This window comes from Rhinatrema bivittatum, chromosome 1, assembly GCF_901001135.1.
Source record: "Rhinatrema bivittatum chromosome 1, aRhiBiv1.1, whole genome shotgun sequence".
Classification (NCBI taxonomy): Eukaryota; Metazoa; Chordata; class Amphibia; order Gymnophiona; family Rhinatrematidae; genus Rhinatrema; species Rhinatrema bivittatum.
The window spans coordinates 398,181,214-398,208,180 of record NC_042615.1 but is presented as its reverse complement, the minus strand read 5'-3'; the positions used below and the strand labels follow the sequence as shown (position 1 = coordinate 398,208,180).

At 43.9% G+C, this 26,967-nt stretch overlaps 1 protein-coding gene and 1 long non-coding RNA gene across 6 annotated transcripts in view; one reads left to right on the top strand and one right to left on the bottom strand.

Annotated features, from left to right (window-relative positions):
• Positions 1-26,967, bottom strand: part of HOOK3 (hook microtubule tethering protein 3) — a 1,188,278-nt gene that overhangs the window by 1,115,856 nt on the left and 45,455 nt on the right. The gene's annotated exons all lie outside the window — the stretch shown is intronic.
• The window catches only part of LOC115091746, a 35,952-nt gene continuing 25,893 nt past the window's right edge, over positions 16,909-26,967 (top strand). Inside the window, exon 1 of the long non-coding RNA XR_003856807.1 lies at positions 16,909-17,023. This is a non-coding gene — a long non-coding RNA (uncharacterized LOC115091746). The remainder of the gene's footprint in view (positions 17,024-26,967) is intronic.

The following is a 26,967-nucleotide window of genomic DNA, read 5'->3' as shown; positions in this document are numbered from 1 at the left end:
AGGTGGTACTCTAGTCACCCCCCACCAAGCTTCATTAAGATCCTTCTTCTCCACCATGTTGAAAAAGGTATTGCCCCTGGACACCTCCGAGCATCTTGCTTGTATGGCTGCTGCCTGGACTCGACTGTCAGTGTGAAATCTCCCCACCTCAACTTGCTGATTGCTTTAAAAAAGTAGCCAGTTATACGGAAAATATACAATTACGGGAAATTCAATTCAAACTGTTACACAGAAGTTATGTGGCTCCAGTACAGGCCTTCCGATGGCAGCTGGCTACGTCTGCTGCTTGTATCAAATGTGGGCATAACCCTGCCACCTTCCGGCATAATTTTTGGGACTGCAACCTCATCCGGCAATTTTGGGAGCGTGTATTGGACTACCTGGGCCAATTTTTATCCAGCATAGCTTTTTTATCCAGCATAGCTCTCTGCTTCAACGGCAGTGGAGGAAGTCTTATCCAGCATAGCTCTCTGCTTAAACGGCAGTGGAGGAAGTCTTCAAGCATATCCAGCATAGCTCTCTGCTTCAACGGCAGGGGAGAAAGTCTTCAAGCATATCCAGCATAGCTCTCTGCTTCAACGGCAGGGGAGAAAGTCTTCAAGCATATCCAGCATAGCTCTCTGCTTCAACGGCAGGGGAGAAAGTCTGACACTTCAAGCATATCCAGCATAGCTCTCTGCTTCAACGGCAGGGGAGAAAGTCTTCAAGCATATCCAGCATAGCTCTCTGCTTCAACGGCAGGGGAGAAAGACTGACATTTCACTTTCAATGCATATCCAGCATAACTCTCTGCTTCAACTGCAGGGGGAATGAAGAAAAGTGGATCTATATACAGACAACCAACAAGGATTGAATTACATAGTTGGGTAAGCAAGCATGGGTGTAGCTTGCTTATTGCGGCGGTTACTACCCCTAACTAATTAAGCTAGATATTCATTTAGATGCAGCTCCAACACTACTCTCTACATTAATGGTGGGGGTGGAAGGGTAATAGAACCAAAAGGTTACTAAGAGCCAAGAGAAACAGATAAGTATGAAAAAAAGAGTGTGAAACTTGCTGGGCAGACTGGATGGGCCGTTAGGTCTTCTTCTGCTGTCATTTCTATGTTTCTATTTCTAAAGCGAGCGATATTGATGGACATGACTGTCTGCTGCATGTGATGCGGGACATCTTACCAGGGGCCCAGAATCGGGCACACCACCTGTTTTTATGCAAAGCCTTGCTATTAGCCAAAAGTCAATTCTGAAGCAGTGGATACATAAAGACCCTCCGACTGACACAATGGATACTGAAACTACATTAATTGGTGATATATGAGCAGCTTTCCACAAAATCCTCAATATTGGCTAAGAGATATGACTTCTTTCTAGCCATATGGCATCCCTACCTAATGTCTCTTGATTCCAAAGTGAGAAGCAAGATTTTGGATGCAACCAATTAATGATCCAATACTCTAGGTTCCTGCATGTGGTGCACTTCTCAACTGGACAAGAACACTTTGTTCCATCAGCACAGACTCCTTGTTCCAGCCTATCTGGACAGTGCGGGGGGGGGGGGGGGCAGCAGTTTGTTTATTTCTTCTATATCTACCACTCAGACATCTTTTCTATGTTTTCTATGTTTATGAGGCACATTCTAATCAGATGTATGTCTTCTTCATATGTACTATGCCTATGCCTGGACATGTGTGCCTGCTAGGGCGGTAAAGAGTTGTGAGTATTCATGCTGTTCCATGTTATAAGAAAAGTTTTTAAATAAAGGTTAAAAAAAAAAGGAGCAATGTATAAATTAGCAGCTGAAGTTGCTAATGATGACCCCATGGGGATCCCATAAATTTGATAAAACTGTTCCCAAAAACAAAAACAAGACCAATTTTGATAATTGCAATAAAAAAATCAGGAGATATCCGATGAGATGTCCAATCTTGAAACAGTACTGATGAGATGTCTAATGCCGCATCTTGAGGAATCTGTGTATACAATAATTGTATGTCTATGGTTACCAACAAAACAGGGCGAGAACCTAACTGAATGCTAGACAGGTTATTCAAAAAAATGTGATGTGTTCTTTAAAAAAAAAAAAAGAAGACTGAACGCTTTTCACTATGGGTTGGAGAAAAATATCCTCAAATGAAGGCAACTGTTCCAACACTGACCCATGTAACAAAACAATGGGTCTTATAGGAGATGTTTGTAAACTTTTGTGAATTTTAAGAACTGAATAAATAGTTGGTGTCCTTGGATGAGAAATTAATAGAAAACGTTTTTCTTGAGGTGTTAAACTGAACCCACAACTTTCTGAATCTCCTTTTGCAAAACTGTTGTGAGATCTTTGTCAATGGGAACATTTTATGTCACTCAAATGATCAAGGAGGGCCTGCTGATACTTGTATAGATCTTCACAACTATCGTTCCACCCTTATCAGCGGGCTTTATAACCAATTCAGAAGATTCGGCTAACATAGTTAAAGCAGATATTTGTAATTTAGTCAAATTATAATAATTAAACTTTCTTTGTGATTCAGTCTTCTCAAGATCCTGATGCCTTTCAACTAGCTTGATCACTCCATTCTTATACTTCACTTTCAATGCATATCCAGCATAGTTCTCTGCTTCAACAGCAGGGGAGAAGAATAACTGTTACTTCACACATCCAGCAGAGCTCTCTGCTTCAACGGCAGGGGAGAAGAAAAAAGGGTTCGCACTCACAAAGCGGGGAGTAGCTGGCTTGTTACGGCGGTTACTACCCCAAACCAAATGTACCTGATACTTCACTCTTGACGCATATCCAGCATAGCTCTCTGCTTCAACGGCAGGGGAAAAGAAAAACTGATACTTCACGCATATCCAGCATAACTTCAACGGCAGGGGAGAAGAAAAAAGGATTCACACTCACAAAGCGGGGAGTAGCTGGCTTGTTACGGCGGTTACTACCCCAAACCAAATGTGCCTGATACTTCACTTTCGATGCATATCCAGCATAGCTCTCTGCTTCAACGGCAGGGGAGAAGATAAACAACCAATAAGGGCTGTATAACATAATCTGGGTAAAAACAAATAAGCATGGGTGTAGCTTGCTTATTGCGGCAGTTACTACCCCTACTACCTCTAACTAATCAAGCTAGATATTTCACTTGGATGCAGCTCCATCACCGCTCTCTACATTAATGGTGGGGGTGGAAGGGAAATAGAACCAAGAGCTAAGAGAAACAGATAAGTATGAGAGAAAAAACGAGGGAAGCTTGCTGGGCAGACTGGATGGGCCATTTGGTCTTCTTCTGCCATCATTTCTATGTTTCTAAGATCAGATAAGACAAGTTGTTTGAAAGTGGCTATATGGGCATCCTCAGGACCCGGAGGATTTGAAACTGAGTACGGATGTACTACTAAAGCATCCTGAATAGAAACTGGATTCAAGGAAAAATATAATTTAAGATGTAAACCTTGTAAACCGATGTAAATATAATTTAAGATGTAAATATAATTTAAATATATTTTAAATATAAATTAAATATAAATTAAATATAAATTAAATATTTAAATTTATATTTAAATATAAATTAAATATAATTTAAGATGTAAATTTATAATTTAAGATGTAAATATAATTTAAGATGTAAACCTTGTAAACCGGGGTGACATGTATACTATACAGGAACCCCGGTATATAAATTCTTTAAATAAATAAATAAATAAATAAATGTAACTTTCTAATCTATCAATATTCTCGGTACAAATGACAAAGCATTACTTAATACTTGCAACTGTGCAGACGTAAGCTCTTTAGATGACAAATTAATCACTGCTGTTGACTCCTATATGTTTGATGTCAAGTCATACACAGCCAGTCTGATAAGTTGATTCTTGTGTATGTTTGAGACATGGTTTGGATTGAAAATTCCTTTGCCCTCGTGCTTGAAAATCTCCTGATAAAAAATTATTATTCTTCGCTATTGGTACATCTGCCTGTCATCTGCTCATCAGAACCGCTGGAACTATCACTAGATGAGAACGTGAAACGAAAATGTTTATTAGAATGATCTTGATGACATTCTTCTGCCTAAATATACACCTTGTTTGCAGCATAATCTGATTGATGGAGTTTAAACTTCTTAACCTTGTTAGATCTAATAGTGTCACAAAACTGGTCAAGAGTCAATTTAAAATTATTTAATTTAGATTCAAAGTCAGATGGCAATTTAACTGAGTCAACAACCTGTTTAATCTGGTCTTGTAATTCAGCCGAATATTTTTGCAACCTGTTGACTATCAGCAGCATTAAATCAAGGGAACATTTATTTAATATAGCAGTCCAAGTTGAAACAAATTCACAATCGTCAAGAGTAGCAGTGGCTCTTTTTGAATATGCAAACCCCTCAGTATAATTTGTTTAATATACTCAAAATCATCCCATGTAGATCTGACCTAATTAGTTTCTTAGAGGTAAATACTTGTCCCATTGTTGGTTACCAGTCATTAGCTGTTCTTCAGTAAAAAGTGATGCTTGCTTACTGCAATGTATTTGTTGCTCAGAAAAGCTAAACATATGTATCCCCTGCGAATTTAAAGGAGGAATGTGATTGGCTGTCGTTGATATGATGCTTGTTATTCTAATTTGAATATTTCTGAGTCACGTGACAATTATTTAAATTCAAGAAGCTGTTGTCAGTAATGCAGTCATTGGCAGTGAAGCCAGATGAATGACTAGCTTGGAAAGAGGCCTGTCAAAAGAATGGTGGTTATCAGGCCATGTCAGATCCCCCAAAGGAGGAAAGTTGTCCAAAAATCAGCTAAGTCAGGAGCAAAATAAATTGCCTAAGTAGACTATTTTTGAAAAATGTTAAAACTCCTCTAAATGGTCGATTCATTAATGAGAGATTTTTTCAGCACATTTATTCAGGACCACAGCTTTAATGTATTGTTTTTGATGAATTACATTTGAGACACTATACAGTTTTTCATACAAATAATAGGGTTGGAGGTTGGTTAATGGTTTTACTTACGTTTGTCAGGGTAACCTGTGAAGATACTGTTAACAACAACATATGAAACCACCTCGTTCCTCCTTATATATTTTTCAACTGATGTTAATATGTAGTGCATCTCATTATAAATTCTGTTGATAAGTAGTGGGAGTTATTTCCTTATGGTAGAGTTGATCTAGTTCTTTTCACTACAGTGGATTATTTTTTTGTAATTTTTGGTTTGTTACTACATGTTTTGCAGCATGTGTCAGAGACCAGGGCTAGGGGGTTGCATGAAAGCCATGTGGGAAGGGGGACTGCATATGTTTTAGTTTATATGGGAAATGTCTTTCTGCAGAAAAATCTGGATGTCTTAATCAGTTGATGTCAAATTTTTAAAAACTGGAGTTGATGACCATAGCACATTCCATATCTTCTCAACTGTCAGTTGCATGGAATTTGAAAATGCAACCATTGTAATCTGGAGAGGTTCAGATGGATTTTTCACTCTATTTACATCCCCATGGCTCAAGTAGCGAGATCATAAAGATATTGGGCCAAAGTAAACCTGGTTGTTGCTGTCTTAATAGTTACCCTTTAAATTTATTGGTGAAACCTTCGCAATTGATTATTAATGCATATTTGAAATCTGGGGTGTTTCCAGCAGCTTAGAAAGAAACTATTTATCCTTTAAGAAATTAGGAGATGTTTCACAAATTGTTTCATCTTATTTCAAAATTTGCCTTATTTGGGCAAAATTATTGAAAAAAGCTGTTGAATTTCAGCTTTCTGAGTGGGTTTGGATGATGTCTTGTACAAGACATCTTTAATAGATTTAGTTGAGGACTTAAAAGTTGGATAAATGTGTAGGATTATGTTGTTGATACCCTTGACCACAACAGTTTGTTGGTCATTTAAACAAAATGAAATTGGTGGGATGGCTCTTTCATGGATCGAATCCTTTTTCAAACAAAATGTGAAGGGCAAAAGTAGGTTTCTCTCTTTCAGATGCTTGGGAATTAGAATGGGCTGTCCTACAAGGATCAATATCATCTACTTTAACATTTTCTTTTCCCTGTACGTACCAGGATCATTCCAGACGGTGGGATATACCAAAGCTTTCCCATCATGGGTGGGCCGTGGACAGCCCTGCCCGAAGAACCCTGTCACCCAGTTGTCCGTGAGACGGAGCTCGGACGTCCAGGCGATAATGTCTGGTAAAAGTGGGGAATCAACTTCCAAGTGGCCGCTCTACAGATTTCCTGAATTAGCACAGAGGAACTCTCAGCCCAGGAGGTCGCCTGGGCGCGGAGAGAGTGAGCCTTAATCACCAACGGCGGCTACTTACCTACTCCCAGATATGCCGCTATGATCGCTCCCTTTAACCAGCGAGCAATGGATTGCTTCGAGGCCATGCCATCCTCTCTGAGGTCCCGACCAAAGAACAAATAAATGATCTGAAAGCCGGAACTCATTGGTTATCTCCAGATAGTGCATTAGCACTCGCCTTACATCTAACTTGCGGAGATCAATCGACTCCGAGGAAGAAAAGGACGGAAGGTCCACCGACTGATTGACATGGAATCCGGAAACCACCTTAGGCAAAAAGGATGGAACGGTACGCAAATAAACTCCATCGGGCGAAAAACGAAGATATGGCTCTCGACAGGAGAGCGCCTGCAACTCAGAGATCCGGCTTGCTGAACTAATTGCTACCAGGAAGACTGTCTTGAGGGTAACATCTTTAAGGGTAGCGGCACGCAAAGGTTCAAAGGGTGAGGTGCAGAGGGCCCGAAGCACCAGGTTTAAGTTCCACGATGGACAAGGAGGTCGGGTTGGAGGCTTCAAACACATCCTTGTCTTACAGCAATATTATAATGTTTATATTGCTTCAGTTATATGTTTCCAAGTTGCAAGTTGCATTCTAAGTTGATCTCAGTTGTTTCACAAGAGATTGTACTTTATTATAGATTATCCGTTCATTATATTCGATATGTTCCATGTAAACCGCCGCATTGGCGATTAGTTATCTCTGTTAAATGTGAACCAGAGGGATATGTATTGTATACAGGAACTTCCGGTCTGGTACATAAAAAATAAATAAATAAATAAATAAATAAATATAAATGTTTGACCCCCCTAAGAAAGCGCAGAATATCCGGATGGAGGACAGAAGACTGCCAGTCCGTCCCCTGCAGAAAAGCCCCCAGAGCCGCCACCTGAACCGGAGAGAAAATCCTGCCTGTACAGGAAAGGAAAGAATCTGTGCCACCCGAAGCCTGTGGAGCCTTGAATGTCCTTCGAGACACACCAATCTTCGAAGACCTTCCACACCCCTGACATAGGTAACCGACGTGGACGTCTTTCGTGCACGTAACATAGTGGAAATAACTGGTTCAGGATAACCGCGACGCTTTAATCTGTGCTTTCAAAAGCCAGGCCGCAAGACCAGAAGCGATCTGCCGCTGGAAAAAATATGGACCCTGACGCAGTAACCGCGGGGTGACCTAGCCGAAGCGGGTTCCCCACCGCAACTTCAGGAGATCCGCGAACCACGGGCGCGGGGCCATTCTGGTGCCACGAGTATCACTGGAACCCTGATGAGCTTCTATTCTTCGAATGACCTTCCCCACCAGTGGCCACGGTGGAAAGACATACAGAAGGGACCGTCGAGGCCATGGAAGTACCAGCGCGTCGACTCCTTCTGCACCGTGCTCCCTTCTTCGGCTGAAAAGCGAGCTGCTTTTGCATTCCTGGCCGGTTGCCATGAGGTCTAAGTGAGGAATTCCCCAGCGTTCGATGATCAGATCCATCGCTTCCTCCTGAGAGTTCCCATTCTCCGGATCCAGGTGTTGTCGGCTGAGGAAATCCACCTGTACGTTTTCGACGCCCGCTATGTGAGAGGCTGCTAGACGGAGGAGATGACGCTCCGCCCATTCCATTAGTCGGTCGATCTCTAACGACACCAACCGACTCCTTGTACCCCCTGACGGTTGATGTATGCTACCGTGGTGGCGTTGTCCAAACAGAACTCGAACTGCTCTGAGACGCAGAAGGTGTAGGAAAACCCTGTAGGGCGAGACGAACTGCTCTGGCCTCTAGACGGTTTATGGGCCAGGACGATTGTTCCTTCAACCATTTCCCCTGTAGCGCACTGTCCTGACAGACCGCTCCCCAGCCGGAGAGACTGGCATCTGTGGTCACTATCATCCAGTCTGGAGACTCCAGGGATACACCCTGAGCTAGACTCAAGGGGTCCAGCCACCACTCGAGACTGCGCCTTGCAAAGTCTGGGATTGGAAGGACCACCTGGTAATCCCGGGACACCGGCTTCCAACGGGAAAGCAATGCTCTCTGAAGGGGTTGGAGGTGGACAAAGGCCCACGGCACTAGATCGATGGTGGAGGCCATGGTTCCCAGAACCTGAAGACAGTCCCACGCAGTCGGGAGCTCGAGAGCCAAGAACCTGAGAATCTGCTCGCGCAGAGCCTGCGCTCTCTCTTGGGTGAGGAAACCCATGGCTATTCTCGTGTCGAAATGGGCTCCCAGAAAATTCAGTGTCTGAGAGGGCTGAAGCTTGCTCTTTGTAAAATTGACGATCCACCCCAGGGCCTGAAGAAGTTGAATTACTCTGTCGACCGCCTGAATCCCTTGCAAAAGCGACTTCGCCCTGATGAGCCAATCGTCCAGGTAAGGGTGTACCAGGATTCCTTCCCTTCTGAGCGCCGCTGCTACTACCACCATTATCTTTGTGACAAACCCGGCGGTGCCGTGGCTAATCCAAAGGTAGAGCCCGGAACTGAAAGTGCGATCCAAAACCTTAATCGAAGATATCTTTGAGGGCCGTTCGAAGGATCGGGATATGCAGGTATGCCTCGTCAGATCCAAGGAGGCCAAAACTCTCCCGGATGTACAGCGCCAAGACCGAACGTAGCGTCTCCATGCGAAACCGAGGGACCCGGAGGGAGTTTGTGACTGTTTTGAGATCCAAAATTGGTCGAATGAAACGTACCCTCCTCCTTGGGTACTATGAAATAAACGGAATAGTGACCCCGTCCCAATTCAGAAGCGGCACCGGCCACAATTGCCCCCAAGGCAAGTAGATGACTTAAGGTCTGTCGAACTGCCTGGCGCTTGAGAAGGGACACGCCGGGCGAGAAAGAACAGGAATCTGTCTGGTGGAGGTGCGTACAAAATCCAACGCGTAGCCATGTCTTAGAATACTTAGAACCCATTGGTCTGAGGTTATTTGGACCCATGCTTTGTAGAAGAGCGCAAGTCGACCCCCCAGCCGGGGAATTGACTTGTGGGTCCACCTGGCATCATTGAGACGACTTTGCCGAGGTGCCCGCACGTGGCCATCCTTACCGGGCCGACGTCCTCGAAAGGACCGATTTCCAAGTGTGCGAGCGAGATGAAGTGGGCCCGAGGCGGTTGTTGCCTAGCAGGGCGCACTCTACGCTGATTACGATATCGGCCTCTGTTGGTATTGAACGATCTGTACGAGTGTGGATGATCCTCCGGTAACTTGTGAACTGTATTCTCATTGAGTGACTTAATAATCTGATCCAGGTCCTCCCCAAACAGGTACTTGCCCTTAAAAGGGAGAGACCCCAGCCGTGTCTTGGATGAAGCATCTGCCGACCAATTCCTTAACCAAAGGAGGCGGCGCGCCGACACCGCTGCCACCATGGCTCTAGCTTGCACCCTGATAAGATCATAGAGAGCATCAGCCCCATAAGCCACTACTGCCTCCAATCTGTCGCTGTTGGGTCTCGGAATCCGGCAGGGCCTGTGAGGTGAGCAGCTGTTGCACCCATCGGGAGTCCTGCCCCGCTGTGCTAACGAACTGCAGATAGCAGCTCGCATGCCCAAAGCTGAAACCTCGAAAACCCTCTTCAGGAACACTTTCCAATTTCCTATCCTGAATATCCTTCAACGCTGTTCCCGTCAGTGACAGGAATGGTCGTGTGTTTGTCACAGCAGAGAAATTGCCGAATCCACCGCAGGAACCTTAAGAAGTTCCAAAAAATCCGCTGGCAGAGGATACAATTTGTCCATGGCCCTACCAACCCTAAGATTAGCCCTCAGGGGTATCCCACTCTCGAGCAATTAGCTGTTAGGATAGAATGATGAGTAGAAGAAAGCCTTTGCTAATGGACGACGACCTGCTAAAAGAGGATCCCCCTTTTTGACATTAGGATCTGGAGCCACCGGATCCAGAGGAGGGTCAATATCCATCTCCTGTAGGATGTGTGGTATAAGCTCCTCCAATTCCCCGGCTTGAAAGATTCTGAGAACTCTGGGATCATCTCCCTCGACCTGGGCCACCAGGGAGGGGTCATCAGAGAGTGGATCCAGAGAGGGTCCCCACCCCCCACTTGCTGCGGGAGTTGCAGGAGAGTGGTCAGGGAACCTCGAGACGTTCCTGGCCGTCCCTCTGGAGGAGGGGTGTCAGCTTGGGGCAAAAAGCTCCCCAGGGAGGGTATCAGGCAAGGTAGCTTAGCTGGAGGAGGACCCCCTCCCCCCAGCAGGCTGTCTCTGCTACATACAAATGCTCTGTGCATTAAAACTACAAACTCAGGAGAGAAAAAAATCATCCGAATGGCCCCAAGTCGATAAACAGGCTGAACTCCGGCACCAGGAAGAGGCAGAGTAGTAGGAAGTTGGGCGTCTGTGTCCTCCTCTGAGAGGACCGCCGTTTTGCAGCTGGGGACAAAATGGCCGCCGTTCCGCACTCGACGGAAACGGAGCCTGTCTCTTCTGCCCCGCGGTCCTGAAGGCGCTCGACCTCCCTCGCAGAAGGGCATTGTCTTCCCATCTGAAGCCATCCTGACAGAAAAAAATTTTTTTCCTCGGTGCAGGGGAATTCCCTGTGCACCGTCGCCGTCACGTCACCGCTCAATGTCTCTAAAATGTGCGAGGAGGGAGGGAGGGAGGGAGGAGGGAGGAGGGCAGCTCGCTGCGCGCGAAAATAAAGTCAAGTCAACCGGGACTGAAGGCTGCGGGTCCGGCCCGGTTCCCCACCACCCGACCCGATTGAAGCCGTCGGCGAATGGTACCTCCGACGGCAGGCAGCCCCGGGGAATATTACGTCGCGGGGCCGCGGGTCGGGATACTTCTCGCACCCTCAAGGGCAGGGCGGGTCCACACAACCTCGGGCAAGAGGGGAGGATCGGCCCCACCGATGTGCTCCCTCGGACCTGAACGCCCCGAAGTAGAAAAACCTACGGCGCCCTGAAAATAAAAATAAAACACTTACCTCCAGCCCTGCAACAAAAAAGGGAGGAGGTAGGAAAGAAAGGAAGAGAAGATAGAAAACACAGCCTGTCAGCAAGACATTGTTCTCTCAGGAACAAAAAGAAACTCCTTTCCTGGCTGAAAGCTAATCTCTACTAATAATTTGTATAAGACAACTTGATCCCTCACAGAAAAATAAAATAAATTAAAAGAGTAAAACCCTAAGGCTTAATGCTGGGGACCTCAGTGTCCCCTGCTCAACATCTGCTGGAGTCAGAACTATACTGAGGATTGAGTCAGGGGAGGCGTGGTTATAAGGGACCTCCCCTGAGAGTTTTTTGTTCTGACTCCATCTGCTGGATGGGGGACATAACCCACCGTCTGGAATGATCCTGGTACGTACAGGGAAACAGAGATTAGAAGAAGCAGAGATGGAAGATTAACAGACTGGTGGGAACAGGATGGAGAGCTAGAGGGACTGAGAAAGAGAATAGTGAACAGGATGACCAAGAAAAACCTGTTCGGAAAAATAAGAGACAGACTGGTGGGAATGAGGGATCTTCACTGGAACACCCCCCCCCAAAAAAAATAAAACATGAGATTGTTACTGTGCATTTCATGGCACTTAATGAGAGAAAGGTTGGTCACCCCTGCTATAGGGCAGTTAACTCACAAGTACAGAAAAGAGAGTAAGTCTTTCAAGCTAATTTATTTATTTATTTATTTTTAATCACAGGTAAATGAAGGTCTTGATGGAAGAAATGGTTTTATTTCCCATAGGGCATATTCAAGGACCACTGACAATACTATGAAACAGCAATTATGAAGTAAAATTTATATTGATGTTGATAAGTGAACTAGATAAGTTGAGGAACTCAAATACCAGTTAAGACATGTGAGAGCAGCAGTGGTCTATAAACCCTCTAGGATAAGGTAACAAGCCAAAGATAATGGAGGATGGTCACTGCTTCCCCTTACAAGTCAGACCCCTGGATAAATTGGTTGCAAAATACATCATATCCCTGAGAATAGCATCCAGCAGCTAAAAGGAATCATGCAATCTCAGCCTCGTAAATGCAAAACCTGAGCATACCATTCTACAACTGTACCATATATATTAACATTTTTATATACCGAAATTCATGTAGCAATGTTACATATTTCGGTTTACATTATAACGTTAAAAACACGCATGAAAGAATGCAATTACATCGAACGGGTAGATGAAACTTGGATCAAGAAACTTGGGAAAAAATAAAATAAAAGATAAAAGCGAATACAGTGTTACTAAACAGAAATGAAAATTAATACTGAACCTGGCTAAGTGTCTTGGTGTCACGGAATTTGGTGTATATGTTTGGATAAAAGAAGGGAGATTATTGGTATGGATGAAAAGCTTGTTCGAATAGCCAAGTTTTGAGTCTCTTTTTAAAGGTGATTGGGCAAGGTTCCTTCCGGAGTTCTGGAGGTAGAGAGTCTGCTATCAGAGTTCTGGAGGCAGGGCCTGCTATCAGAGAACGTTTATTTAATGAAGTTTAATGGGTGAGGCGAGGAGAGTATCTCTATATGCTGTTCTCACCGGTCTGGAGGTTGTATGTGGATGCAAAGGGATATTGAGATCCAGTGGAATGAGCTTGTGTATAGATTTGTGTATGATTGTTAGTACTTTGTAAGAGATTCTGAACTTGATAGGAAGCCAGTGAAGGTTTCTTAAGATGGGGGTGATATGATTTCTTTTGTTAGACTTTGTTAGAATCCTGGCTGAAGCATTTGTAAAGGTTTTATGGAGTTAGCTGGGAGGCCGAGTAGGAGGGAATTACAATAGTCAATTTTTGAGAAAATGATTACTTGTAGAACTGACCGGTAGTCTTGGAAGTGGAGGAGCGGTCTGAGTCGTTTCAGGACTTGCAGTTTATAGAATCCATCCTTGGTGGTATTATTTATAAATCTTTTTAGGTTTAATTGATTGTCCATGATGACTCCGAGGTTTCTGACTTGAGTGGAGAGGGAATGTTGGCTAATAGGGAATAAGTTAGACATAGAATAGTTACTGTCCTGTGAAACGAGGAGTAATTCGGTTTTATTGGAATTAAGGATTAGGTTAAGGTTCATGAGCAGGTTGTTGATGGCTTGGAGGCAGTTGTTCCAGAGATCTAGTGTTTTTTGTATAGATTCCGTAACCGGGATGAATATTTGCACGTCGTCTGCGTAGATGTAATGGATTAGTTTTAGATTGGAGAGGAGATGGCAGAGCAGTAATAGATAAATGTTGAAGAGTGTAGGGGATAAAGATGAGCCTTGAGGGATTCTCAGAGAGGAGCGGACTGGTTGTGATTCATAATTGTTTACTCTAACCTTGTAGAATCTGTTTTGTAGAAAAGGTTTGAACCAGCTGAGAGCAGCAGCTTTTATGCCGATGTCAGATAGCCGATCCAGAAGTGTTGAGTGGTTTACCATGTCAAAAGCGGCCGATAGGTCGAGGAGAATGAGGAGGCCAGGTTGTTTTTTTATCTAGGTTCAATAATATTGTGTCTGTTAGAGAGATTAAGAGAGTTTCTGTATTTCGGGTTTTTCGGAAGAAGCCCGAACTGAGAAGGGTATAGTATTTTGTTATCTCTAGGTACTCCCGTGAGTTGCTTATTGACTATTTTTTCTAAGATTTTGGAGATGAAGGGGAGTTTAGCAATTGGGCGATAGTTGGCTGGGTCGTCTGGAGACAGGTTGGGTTTTTTCAAGAGTGAAACATAGAAACATAGAAATGACGGCAGAAGACGACCAAATGGCCCATCCAGTCTGCCCAGCAAGCTTCACATTTTTTTCTCATACTTATCTGTTTCTCTTAGCTCTTTGGTTCTATTTCCCTTCCACCCCCACCATTAATGTAGAGAGCAGTGATGGAGCTGCAACCAAGTGAAATATCAAGCTTGATTAGTTATGGGTAGTAGGGGAAGTAACCGCCGCAATAAGCAAGCTACACCCATGCTTATTTGTTTTACCCAGACTGTGTTATTCAGCCCTTATTGGTTGTTTTTCTTCTCCCCTGCCGTTGAAGCAGGGAGCTATGCTGGATATGCGTGTAGTATCAGTTTTTCTTCTCCCCTGCCGTTGAAGCAGAGAGCTATGCTGGATATGCGTGAAGTATCAGTTTTCTTCTCCCCTGCCGTTGAAGCAGGATATGCATTGAAAGTGAAGTATCAGGCTTATTGGTTTGGGGTAGTAACCGCCGTAACAAGCCAGCTACTCCCCGCTTTGAGTGCGAATCCTTTTTTCTTCTCCCCTGCCGTTGAAGCAGAGAGCTATGCTGGATATGCGTGAAGTATCAGTTTTTCTTCTCCCCTGCCGTTGAAGCAGAGAGCTATGCTGGATATGCGTGAAGTATCAGTTTTTCTTCTCCCCTGCCGTTGAAGCAGAGAGCTATGCTGGATATGCGTGAAGTATCAGTTTTTCTTCTCCCCTGCCGTTGAAGCAGAGAGCTATGCTGGATATGCGTGAAGTATCAGTTTTTCTTCTCCCCTGCCGTTGAAGCAGGGAGCTATGCTGGATATGCGTGAAGTATCAGTTTTTCTTCTCCCCTGCCGTTGAAGCAGAGAGCTATGCTGGATATGCGTGAAGTATCAGTTTTTCTTCTCCCCTGCCGTTGAAGCAGAGAGCTATGCTGGTGGTTTTAGAATTGCGAGTTTCAAAGGGTCAGGGACTGAACCTTGCAGTAGTGAGCAATTAATGATGTCGGCAATTGGTTTGGAGACTGTTTTTGAGATGGCGATGAGTAAGTTGGCAGGGATTGCATCTGTGGGGTGCGAGGCAGGTTTGAGTTTCTTTAGGACTGATTCAACCTCTAAGGAGGAAGTCTGCTCGAAGGTTTCCAGACTAGAGATCTGTAGTGTATTTGAGTAGTATGTTGGTGGAGGAGGGAGAGCGTTATTTGTGCTTAAAGGTCTGAGCAGATCGGAGATTTTCTTCTTGAAATAAGTGGCTAGCTCTGAGGCTTTGCTGGCCGCTTGATCGTCAGGGATGGTCATGGGGGGAGATTTTGTGAGAGACGAGACGAGGGAGAATAAAACTTTAGGATCGAATATGAAATGGTGAATTTTCTGTGAGAAAAAAATCCCTCTTAGTTTGTAGGATGGATAACCGGTAGAGGTGCATGGCAGATTTGTAGGCTTCCATGTTTGAAAGGCAAGGATTTTTTCGCCATGCATGTTCGAGTTTTCTAAGATCTTGTTTCTGGGTTTTAAGTTGAGGGGTATACCAGGGTTTCCTGTTCTTCGAATTGGAGTGGAGCGTTTTAGACGTTAAAGGGCATGTTAGGTCTGCTATGTTCTTAGTTATTTTGATCCAGGAGGATGTGGCTGAGTTAGCATCCGTGAGGTCTAGATTGTCTAATGCTGAGGAAAGTATTGGGCAGAAGGTATCAGGGTTGCATAACTTCCTGAATTGGACTTTGGTTTTTTGTGATGGTGGGGGAATGGGTTGGATGCATTTGAGAGTTGTAGAGATCAACCTATGGTCTGACCAGGGAACGGGGGAGCAGATCGTAGATGAGGCAGTGGTCAGATTTTCATTTATAAAAATTAAATCCAGTGTGTCCCCGCTTTGTGCGTCGGCTCTTTGATAATCTGTTTGAACCCCATATACTGAAGGGAGGTGAGAAAGGTTTCACAACTGGAGGATTGAGGGGTTTTGTCCACATGGAGGTTGAAATCTCCCATTATTATGGAGGGGGTATCTGTATTGATGTGCTTGGCTAAGAGTTCAATTAGTGGGGAAGGGTCCGATTCTAGGCTTCCTGGGGGAGCATAGATGAGGCAGATTTGCAGGTGTTTTGATTTGAATAAAGCGAATTCAAGTGAGGTAGATGAGTTTGATAACTGTAGAGATAGTCCTAGTTCTTTTTTTGTGGCTAATAGTAGACCGCCACCTCTTTTTTTGAGTCTGGGGATAGAGAAGATGTCGTAGGCGTGAGTAGGGAGTTGGTTGATTAGAGCCGTGTCTTCCGGTTTCAGCCATGTTTCAGTAATAGCGCAGCAGTCTGGTTTAGATTCTGTTAGATAGTCGTAGAGGAGGTGAGTTGTTTTTTTTTAGAGTGATTGTGCGTTAATTAGGGTTAAGGAGAGTAGCGTGAGGCCCAGCAGTTGGTTCAGTGGTGAAGTCATGATTGGGATAATTCTTTTTTGTATAAAGTTGGGATTGGTGTGGTTTTTTAAGGAATTTCGCCTTTGGTTGTAGATGATCGTATAGTGAAAGTGTGCATGAGGAATAGAGTCTGGTTGAGTGCTAGGGGAGTCTGAGGGAAAAGTTAGAAACGTCTGAATGAATGCTGGAACAGGCGTCTAGATGAATGCTTGAGAAGTCTGGATGGGTGCTGTTGGGTGCTGGAGTCATCTGAATGGGTGCTGGAGTCGTCTAGAGTGGCTGCAGGAAGCTTCTCCATGCTTGCTGGAGGCGTCAGGGATGAGGTTGGGGCGAATTTGAAAGTAGGAAGGAAGGAATATTATTTAGCTCCACCATCCTATACCTAACAAGGAACTGCAAATGGATCCACAGAAACACCCCTCTCTAAATAGGGCCAAATTTTCACAACAGAATGCTACAACATAAGCATACATCATCATTCTTCAGTGTGCACTAATAATGAAAGTAATATACAATTTTCATTGTATAGTTTAGGACAATGGTATGTTTATGCTATCCTTCTGTATCGCAGGCATGCACTTACAGACCCACCAGTCTCTGGAACAGATAACACATTCTCACTGCCTTCTAACAGGTCATCTAACTCTCTTCAGGAATATTTACTACTGTTGAAAAGATTTCTGGAGGTAAGCATTTCTTTTAATATAACAGGTCAGGAAATAGTGTTAGGATACCTGAATGTTTACCTGGAATGCATGAAGTGAGAGAGGGGTTTAAATATCTGGAAATATTTATACCTAGAGATTAAGGATCTTTATGCTAGAAGTTACTCACTTATACTAGCTAGAATCAAATATCATCCAAAAGACTGGGAAGACCTATCGGTACCATGCGCAGGCTGAATTAACTTGGTCGAAATGACTTTGCTCCCTAAACTGTTGTATCTTTTTCAGCATGTGCCCTGCGCCATACTGGTGCAAGTATTCCTGGATTTTGCATTGTCAGCTGCATAAATTCATATGGAAATATAAGCGGGCAATAATAAAGCTTAGTGCTCTTTGGCATCCCAAAGCACAGGGTGGCATAGCATTGCCCAAATTTAAGATCTATTACTGGGAGCACAACTGATGAACCTGAAGTGCTGGTTCAGTAACAAGGACCCTAGCTGGTGGGCCTTAGACAGGGAGCAAGCTTGTGAGGTAAATTTTGCTGTGCTTCCATTTATATATCTTCATTTTGTCCTATATGCAGACAGATATATAGTAGTCCAGTTCTTGCTCATACCTTGAAGATCTGGAGGCAAACTACAAAATACCTGGTGGGGGAGCTGAGTGAATTGCTTACACCCATCTCTCCTATTTTTAAAAACCCTAATATATGGGGATGCACACTCTCTCTCATTTTTAACCACTGAGACATAAGGGCTTATTTGTAACTCAGCTGTGGGGTGAACAAGGTTTCTTTTACTATCAGGAGAGGAGAGGAGATTTTAGCTTGGAGGATGAGTCACAGGTTTATTATTTGCAGTTGCATAGAGCTCTGGCCACTAAACTTGACCTGCAGGCTCCCCTCAAACTATAAACTATTTATGTGACTTAGATTCGTTAGTCAAAGGGGTGGCGAATATATATCTGGGAATACTGTTGCACAAGTTCAGGACAGAAACACACACACCCCACTCCCCCAGCCTCAGACAAATGAAATGCTGATTCGAGCATCACCCTAACTGTAAAGGAGTGAAAAGGAATCTGGACAGTAGCTCATTGGTTAACTATCTGCTGCAAGAGGGTTGAAATAATTAAACTACTCCATAGAGCCTACCACACTCCACTATATTATGCATGCATGTTTCCTAAGTATAGCACAAACTGTTGAAGGGGATGGGGGGGGTGGGGGGGGACACCTATGTTCACATGCAGTGGTTCTGACAGAGAACAGCTTGGTTCTGGAAAGAAGTTACTCAAGAGATCTTTAATATCCTGCACACACCAATTCACTTGCATCTCAGCTTGGGAATGTTGGAAATTTGGCAGGGTTTGTTGGTTCCAGCAAAACAGGCCTTTGGTGGATTAGTTGATTCTAGCTACTAAATTCTCTATTGCTAAGTTTTGGAAATCTCACCCTAATTTAGATTACTGGTGGCCCAACTTAGGAACAGTGCAGACAATGAACAATTGCGTTCTGCTCTTATAAATAAAAAGTTTGAATATCAAATACAAGATGTTATTTACAATGCTATATTTATTTATTTATTTAGCACTTTTATATACCGATATTCAAGTAACAGAGTTACCAATCAAGTCGGTTTACATTCCAACAATAACAATGACATGAGAATGTCTTACAATAAACAGGATGATAGAACTTGGATACAAATAACTGGGATTAACAACATAAATAAATAGGTAAGGAGCTTAATGCTGGCTGGAGTAAAGAACAGAGGTTAATAGTAGAGCAAGGTTTTAAGAATTGACTACATTGATATAAATAGGACAAGCGTTCTCTTCAGTGAGTTACCAATGACTGGGATCACTGGTGGGAGTTCTAATAAGATATTGAGTTAGAAGGCTTGGTTAAACAACCAGGTCTTGAGTCTTTTTTTTTTTTTTTAAAGGTGATTGGGCATTGTATTAGTCTGAGGTCTGAAGGAAGAGAGTTCCAGTGCTTAGGGCCGGCAGTGGAAAAAGCTCTTTTACTTAATGCTGTTTTAATCGGTGGGGGCCTGTAGATTGTCTCTATATGCTTGTCTCACCGGTCTAGAGGAGGTGTGAGGTTGAAGTGGGATCATGAGCTTGAGTGGGGTGATGTTATGTATCGCTTTGTGGATTGATGATAGAGCTTTGAACAAAATTCTGAATTTGATTGGGAGCCAGTGCAGGTTCTTTAGGATGGGTGTTATATGGTCTCTTTTGTTGGTTTTGGTAAGAATCCTTGCTATAGCATTTTGCAACATCTGTAAAGGTTTTGTGGTGTTCGCGGGGAGGCCGAGTAGCAGTGAATTGCAGTAGTCAATTTTAGCGAAAATGATTGCTTGTAAAACTGATCGGAAATCTTGGAAGTGGAGGAGGGGTCTCAATCTTTTTAAGACTTGTAGTTTGAAAAAGCCATCCTTTACGGTGCTATTGATGAAAGTTCTATAGTTCATTTGGTTATCCAAGATGACTCCCAGGTTTCTGACTTGGGGGGATAGTATTAACTGAGAAGCGAGGATTGAGTTGGATAGTGGGCGATTCCCATCTTGGGTGATGAGTAGGTACTCTGTCTTGTTGTGATTGAGAATCAAGTTGAGACTTGCCAACAGGTTATTGATAGCTTGTAGGCAGGAATTCCAGAAGTCCATGGTTTTGTGAAGTGTATCCGTAATTGGAATCAGAATCTGAACGTCGTCAGCGTATAAATAATGGATTAGATTTAGATTGAGGAGAAGCTGACAGAGTGGTAGCAAGTATATGTTGAATAAAGTTGGAGATAGTGATGAACCTTGTGGGACTCCCAGATTGCAGTTGACTGGGTGAGCCTCTTCCCTGTTGATCTTGACCTTATAATATCTGTTCTGGAGGAAAGATTTGAACCAATTGAGAGAGACGCCTTTGATGCCAATATCAGATAAACGATCTACTAGTATATTATGATTGACCGTGTCAAATGCTGCTGTTAGGTCTAGGAGGATGAGTAGACAAGGTTGTTTTTTTTCAAGGTTCAGTAGGATGGTGTCCGTTAGAGAGATTAGGAGAGCTTCTGTGTTTCTGGATTGGCAGAAACCGAATTGTGACGAGAATAGTATGTTGTTGTTGTTCAAGTATTCTGTTAGTTGTTTATTTACAATTCTTTCCAAGATTTTAGCGATGAGGGGCAGGTTTGCTATTGGGCGAAAATTGGCCGGGTTATCTGGAGAGAGATTTGGTTTTTTCAGGAGCGGTTTTAGGATGGCGAGTTTGAGAGGGTCAGGAACTAGCCCCTGTGTTAGAGAGCAGTTGATAATTTGGGCGATAGGCTTGGAGATGGTTTTAGAGCAAGTGATGAGGAGGTTGGTTGGGATGGCATCCAGAGGATAAGAAGCTGGTTTAAGTTTCTTGAGCACGTTTTCAATCTCTAAAGAGGAGGTAGGCTCAAAGTTCTCCAGGCTTGCGGTTTGTTGTGACGTAGCAGCGAAGGGAAATGAAGGAATAGTATCTTTGTTGTCCTTAGTAGTGGGCAATAGGTTAGAGATCTTGTTCTTGAAGTAAGTAGCTAGTTCTGCAGCTGTGTTTGCAGCTTTATCATCTGGGATAGACGTCGCGGGCTGTTTAGTGAGGGAGGATACTAAGGAGAAGAGCGCTTTAGGGTCAAAGAGGAAGTGGTGGATTTTTTGTGAATAAAAGTCTCTTTTGGTGTGGAGAATGGAGATCCTGTATTTGTGCATCATGGATTTAAAAGCCGAGAGGTTTGCAGTTGACGGGTTTTTGCACCATAGATGTTCTCTCGGAGTTCCTGCTTTGTGGATTTTAATTCTGGAGTGTACCACGGTTTTTTGTCGTCTTTATTTGCTTGGGTGACTTTGGTGGTTATCGGGCAGGTAGTATCGGCCACTTTTTTGGTGATTTTAGTCCAGGAGGCTGCGGCTGAGTCCGCATCCGAGAGGTCCAGGTGGTTAAGTTCTGCAGATAGGTGAGAGCTGAGAGTTTCCTGGTTACATAGCTTCCTGAATTGGACCGTGTTTTTCTGCTTTGCCAAGGGGGTAGGTTGGTGAATCTTCAACGAGGTGGTGATAAGCATATGGTCTGACCAAGGGACTGGCAGGCATACTGCATGGGAGGATGGAGAGAGGCCCTGGTTAATGAAAATGAGGTCCAGCGTGTGTCCTGCTTTATGGGTGGGTTCATTAATGATTTGTTTGAAACCCATGAAGTTAAGTGTGTTGAGGAAAGTTTCACAGCTGGAAGAACAAGGAGTGGAATTCACGTGGAGATTAAAATCTCCCAGGAGTATAGCTGGCATGTCAGTATTGATGTGTTTCGCTATACATTCAGTGGTGATGGGTCTGATTCGAGGCATCCTGGGGGGGGCATAGATGAGACCTATTTGCAGGTGGTAGGATTTAAAGACTGCGAATTCCAGAGAGTTTGATGTGTTTGTAACCTGTAGCGACATTCCACGTTTTTTGTTTGCAGCAAGAAGGAGACCGGCTCCTCTTTTTTTCAGTCTGGGAATGGAGAATGTGTCATACGAGTGAACGGGAAGTTGGTTGATTGTAGCAATGTCTTCTGGCTTTAGCCAGGTTTCGGTGATGGCACAAAAGTCAGGGTGCGTATCCAAAAGATAGTCATGAAGAAGGTGAGATTTTTTTTTGTTAGTGATTGTGCGTTCAGCAAAGATACGGTGAATACTGTGAGGCCCAGAGTTGGTTCAGGGGAGAAATCATAATTGGGATGAATCTTTTTTGTATTGTGTGTGGTATAACTTGTTTTTTAGCTGGAATTCTTCTGAAGTTATGAATGATGGGGATGGCTGAGGCAGTCATGATTGATTCTTGTGGGGGTGTGGTGGGGCTAAGAATGGTAGGGTGAGCTGTGAGACGTTGTAGGGAGAGAGCTATTGAGACCTTAAGGAGAGTCTGTAAATGGTGAGGATGTAACTACTCTGTAAAGGAGAAAAATATATCTGGGTTCGAGGGCTGGACTACAGGGCTGCACGAAGGGGCGCACAAAGGGGCAGGCCCCTTTGTCGTGCTCCTTTGGCGTGCGACGCCGGTAGGGAGATCCCTGGGTTTAAAGGGGGCTCTTACCTAGCTTCCGCTCGCGCTGTTTTTCTTTTTTTTTTTTTCCACTTGCTTTTTGTGTTGCTTCCGACTTCTGGCTGGGTGGGTAGCGGCTTCGGGACCACGTGGGGTGCGGCTCTGGAGGCAGACTGCTGAGTTCCACGATCTGGTCAGCAGGGCTTGAGTCCCTAGCGGGGCGGCACTGACCGGAGAGCTGCTTGCCGATTGAAGAGGTGAGCCTCTTCAATCAGCAAGCAGTATTAAAAATAGTATTAAATAGGTGGGGCTTGGCACTTCTTGTCATATTTCTGGTATGACAATTCTGGCATGTCATTTTTATCTATGGCCACTAATTCCTGGTCAGCGTTGTACCTCACTGTAATCTTGTGCAATTGTATCTCACACTAGATATGTTTCAGTTTAGATATATCTGCATTACTTTGCATGTGTGAAAATTGTTAAGAGTTAAAATTCATCTCCCTACATCATCTCTCTGCAAATAAAATAGGTCAGTCAAGAAATTGGAACAGCATAGAGAAAGCAAATGTATTATAATAAAGAGGTCCATGACTGTAGCAAACACATTTATAGAACAGATAAGGTTACATGAAAAAGAACATAAGAAATTGCCATGCTGGGCCAGACCAAGGGTCCATCAAGCCCAGCATCCTGTTTCCAAGAGGCCAAACCAGGCCACAAGAACCTGACAAGTACCCAAACACCAAGAAGATCCCATGCTACTGATTAAAAGCAGAGGCTATTCCTTAAGTCAACTTGATTAATAGCTGACTTAGTTGCCGCATAAAGGGAGTTTTTCATTCCAAACAAAGTTCATGAACAAGATACTAGTGCTCCTAATTTGGAGGATGCCACAGAAGACTTCAGTGTAGTTGATAAAAGGATTCTTATTATTTTCAAATCATTTCATTACTGCCTAGGCACCCTTCCTCTGCTGCACAAGACTTGCCTCCCTGAAAAGCTCTTACTTCTCTTCAATCCCTAGATAACAGATGAAGTAAAAAATATGGATCCCAGACTGGATATTCCTACAAATCAGCCACTATACAAAAAGGTTGAAGTGGAGTCCTCACATTCCTCTATTGAGATGGTTTCCTCCAGGTCCTGATTTTCACCCTTTCCTCTTGTTTCGCTTATGTCAACCTGATGAGTAGGTAGTTACGTCATTTGTTAAACTGCCTCCTTGACTTTTCAGGAAAAACTGCAAAGCTGTGCATCACTTTCATATACTTATGAAAAAGAACACACCAAGCTAAAAACACACCATTATACAATACAGCAAAAGCAGAACACCACAAAAAGCAAGTTTGCTTACTGTAAACAGGGTTCTCTGTACACAATAGGATGAGACATGGCAGACATCCAACAGCGCTGAACAGAGCCTTCTCTTCTAGCTCATAGCCCTTTTGCTCTGCTGAGCATGCGTAAGTACTCCCACATACATGCAACCTCATGAGCCCCTCAGTTGATTACAGAGCTTACTTTTCTCTTTGAGGTCTACTCTCAAGAGAAGTGGGCAGGATTAAAATATGGTTAATCTATCTTGCTATCTACAGAGAACCCCATTCACAGTAAGGAAAATTGCTTTCTCTATTAACAAACAGGGCTGAATGGGGAGTCTCAAGCTAAGGGTTGCATGGGGGAGTACTTACTGAAAAGAAGGCTGGAGCCCCCCCCCCCCCCCCCATGGACTACTGGGTGAACAAGCTGTGCAAAACTGTTTGCATAGTTACTGCCATTTTTTGATAGGTTGTCCAGACAGTAATGGAACATGAATGTGTGAACTGATGACTACGCTGCAGTTTTTCAAATGGCTGATAGGCACAGCTCATAGATTAGTCATTAAGGTAGCCATGGCACTCTCCAAATGAGCCTTGACACTGTCTGATGTGAAGGCCAGCAATGTTTGATACAGTCCGTCAGACAGTTGGGACAATGTGGGCTTGGGTTGAGAAACCTGACAATGTGGTTCAATTCTCTTCAGATAATAAGCTAAGGCCCTTTGACAGTCCAGTAAATGAAAAGCCTTCTCCCCTTACATAGAAGCATAGAAGTGATGGCAGAAGAAGACCAAACAGCCCATCCAGTCTGCCCAGCAAGCTTTCACACCTATTTGTTTTCATAATCTGTTACTCTGACCGCTGAGGTCAGGGCCCTTATTGGTAACTTTTTGGTTCCAATTCCCTTCCACCCCCACCATCGATGCAGACAGCAGTGCTGGAGCTGCATCTAAGTGAAGTATGTAGCTAATTGGTTTGGGGTAGTAACCGCCGTAATAAGCAAGCTACTCCCGTTTGTTTACCCTGCATGTGCAATTCAGCCATTGTTGGTTGTCTGAATAAAAATCCTCTTTACTTAATTCCCTCTGTTGCTGAAGCAGTGAGCTGCGCTGGATACTTATTCCAAGTCAAGTATCATGCTTAATTGATTCGGGGTAGTAGCCACCGTAAGAAGCAAGCTACACCCATGCTTCTTTACTCAGACTATGTAATTTATTCCTTGTTGGTTGATGCTGAATATAAATCATCTTTTCTTCATTCTCTCTGCCATTGAAGCAGAGAGCTATGCTGGATGTGCATTGAAAGTGAAGTATCAGGCTTATTTGATTTGGAGTAGTAACCGCCGTAACAAGCCAGCTACTCACATGCTTATTTGTTTACCCAGACTATGTAATTCATTCCTTGTTGGTTGATGCTGAATATAAATCATCTTTTCTTCATTTTCCCTGCCGTTGAAGGAGAGAGCTATGCTGGATGTGCATTGAAAGTGAAGTATCAGGCTTATTTGCTCTCTGCTTTAATGGCAAGGGGAAAAGAGGAAATGAAAAATCAAGTTTAGACAGCAACCAACAAGGACATGAATTTTACAGTCTGGGAAAACAAATAAGCAAGGGGTAACTTGCTGATGTGGCTGTTACTATCCTTAATCAATACGCCTTATACTTGTGAGGGAACTCCAAAATTCCTCTCTGTTTCAATGGTGAGAGATAAAGGGGAATTGGATACAGACAGAAACCAACAAGGGTCCTGACTAACTTTTGGGAAAATAAGTATGGGGGGTAACTTGCAAAGCAGATACCACCTCCTGATGTTACCTTTATGGGGAAGACCTGTATGGCTTGACTGGTGCTACCATAAGCTTGCGGGGCAAACTAGATAGACCATTTGGTCCTATTCTGCTGTCATTTCTATGTTAAACCACAGGTGCTGTGGTATCTTAATGTTGTATTAGAACATAAGAACATGCCATACTGGGTCAGACCAAGGGTCCATCAAGCCCAGCATCCTATTTCCAACAGTGGCCAATCCAGGCTATTAGTATCTGGCAAGTACCCAGAAACTAAGTCTATCCCATGCTACTGGTGACAAAACTAATGAAACCACCTTACAAGCCTTTGGAGTTTGCTTCCTTAATGTTTCTCACCTGGAAAGTAGATATCCTAGTCCCCATTACATCTGCTAGAAGAGTCAGTGAGCCGTAACAAGCAAGCTACTCCCTGCTTTTTTGTGGATGCAAAACCTTTTTTCCACATTTCCTCTTGCCGTTGAAGCATAGAGCAATATTGGAGTCGCATTAACTGTATGTATGTTTATTGAATAAGGATATTAATCTCCAGGTAGTAGCTGTCATTCCCGCAAGCAAGCCACCCCTTGCCTCTTCTCTTCATTCACATCCTCTAGATTTTATGGATCCACAGTGTTTATCCCACGCCCCTTTGAAATCCTTCACAGTTTTGGTCTTCACCACTTCCTCCAGAAGGGCATTCCAGGCATCCACCATCCTCTCCGTGAAGAAATACTTCCTGACATTGGTTCTGACTCTTCCTCCCTGGAGTTTTAAATCGTGACTCCTGGTTCTGCTGATTTTTTTGCAACAGAAAAGGTTTGTCATTGTCTTTGGATCTTTAAAACCTTTCAAGTATCTGAAAGTTTGAATCATATCACCCCTGCTCCTCCTTTCCTCCAGGGTGTACATATTTAGATTCTTCAATCTCTCCTCATAAGTCATTCTATGAAGACCTTCCACCTTTTTGGTCACCCTTCTCTGGACCGCCTCCATCCTGTCTCTGTCCCTTCGGAGATACGGTCTCCAGAACTGAACACAGTACTCCAGGTGAGGCCTCACCAAGGACCTGTACAAGGGGATTATCACTTCCCTTTTCTTACTCGATATTCCTCTCTCTATGCAGCCCAGCATTCTTCTGGCTTTAGCTATCGCCTTGTCACATTGTTTCGCCGACTTCAGATCATTAGACACCATCACCCCAAGGTCTCTCTCCTGCTCCGTGCACATCAGCCCTACTCCCCCCATCAAATACAGTTCTTTCGGATTTCTACACCCCATGTGCATGACTCTGCACTTCTTGGCATTGAATCTCAGCTGCCATTATCTTCGACCATTCTTCCAGCTTCCTTAAATCCCATCTCATTTTCTCCACTCCTTCCGGCGTGACCACTCTGTGCAGATCTTAGTGTCATCCGCAAAAAGACAAACCTTACCTTCTATCCCGTCCGTAATGTCGCTCACAAAGATATTGAACAGGACCGGTCCCAACACCGATCCCTGCGGCACTCCGCTCAACACCGCTCTCTCTTCAGAGTAAGTTCCATTTACCATCACACATTGTTTTCTGTCCGTCAACCAGTTTGCAATCCAGGTCACCACCTCGGCACTCACTCCTAAGTGTCTTATTTTATTCACCAGTCTCCTGTGCAGGACCGTATCAAAAGCCTTGCTGAAATCCAAGTAGATGACATCGAGCGCTCTTCCTTGATCCAATTCCTTAGTTACCCAGTCAAAAAAGTCAGATTTGTCTGACAGGATCTTCCCCTGGTGAATCCATGCTGCCTCTGGTCCAGCAATTCTCGCGACTGT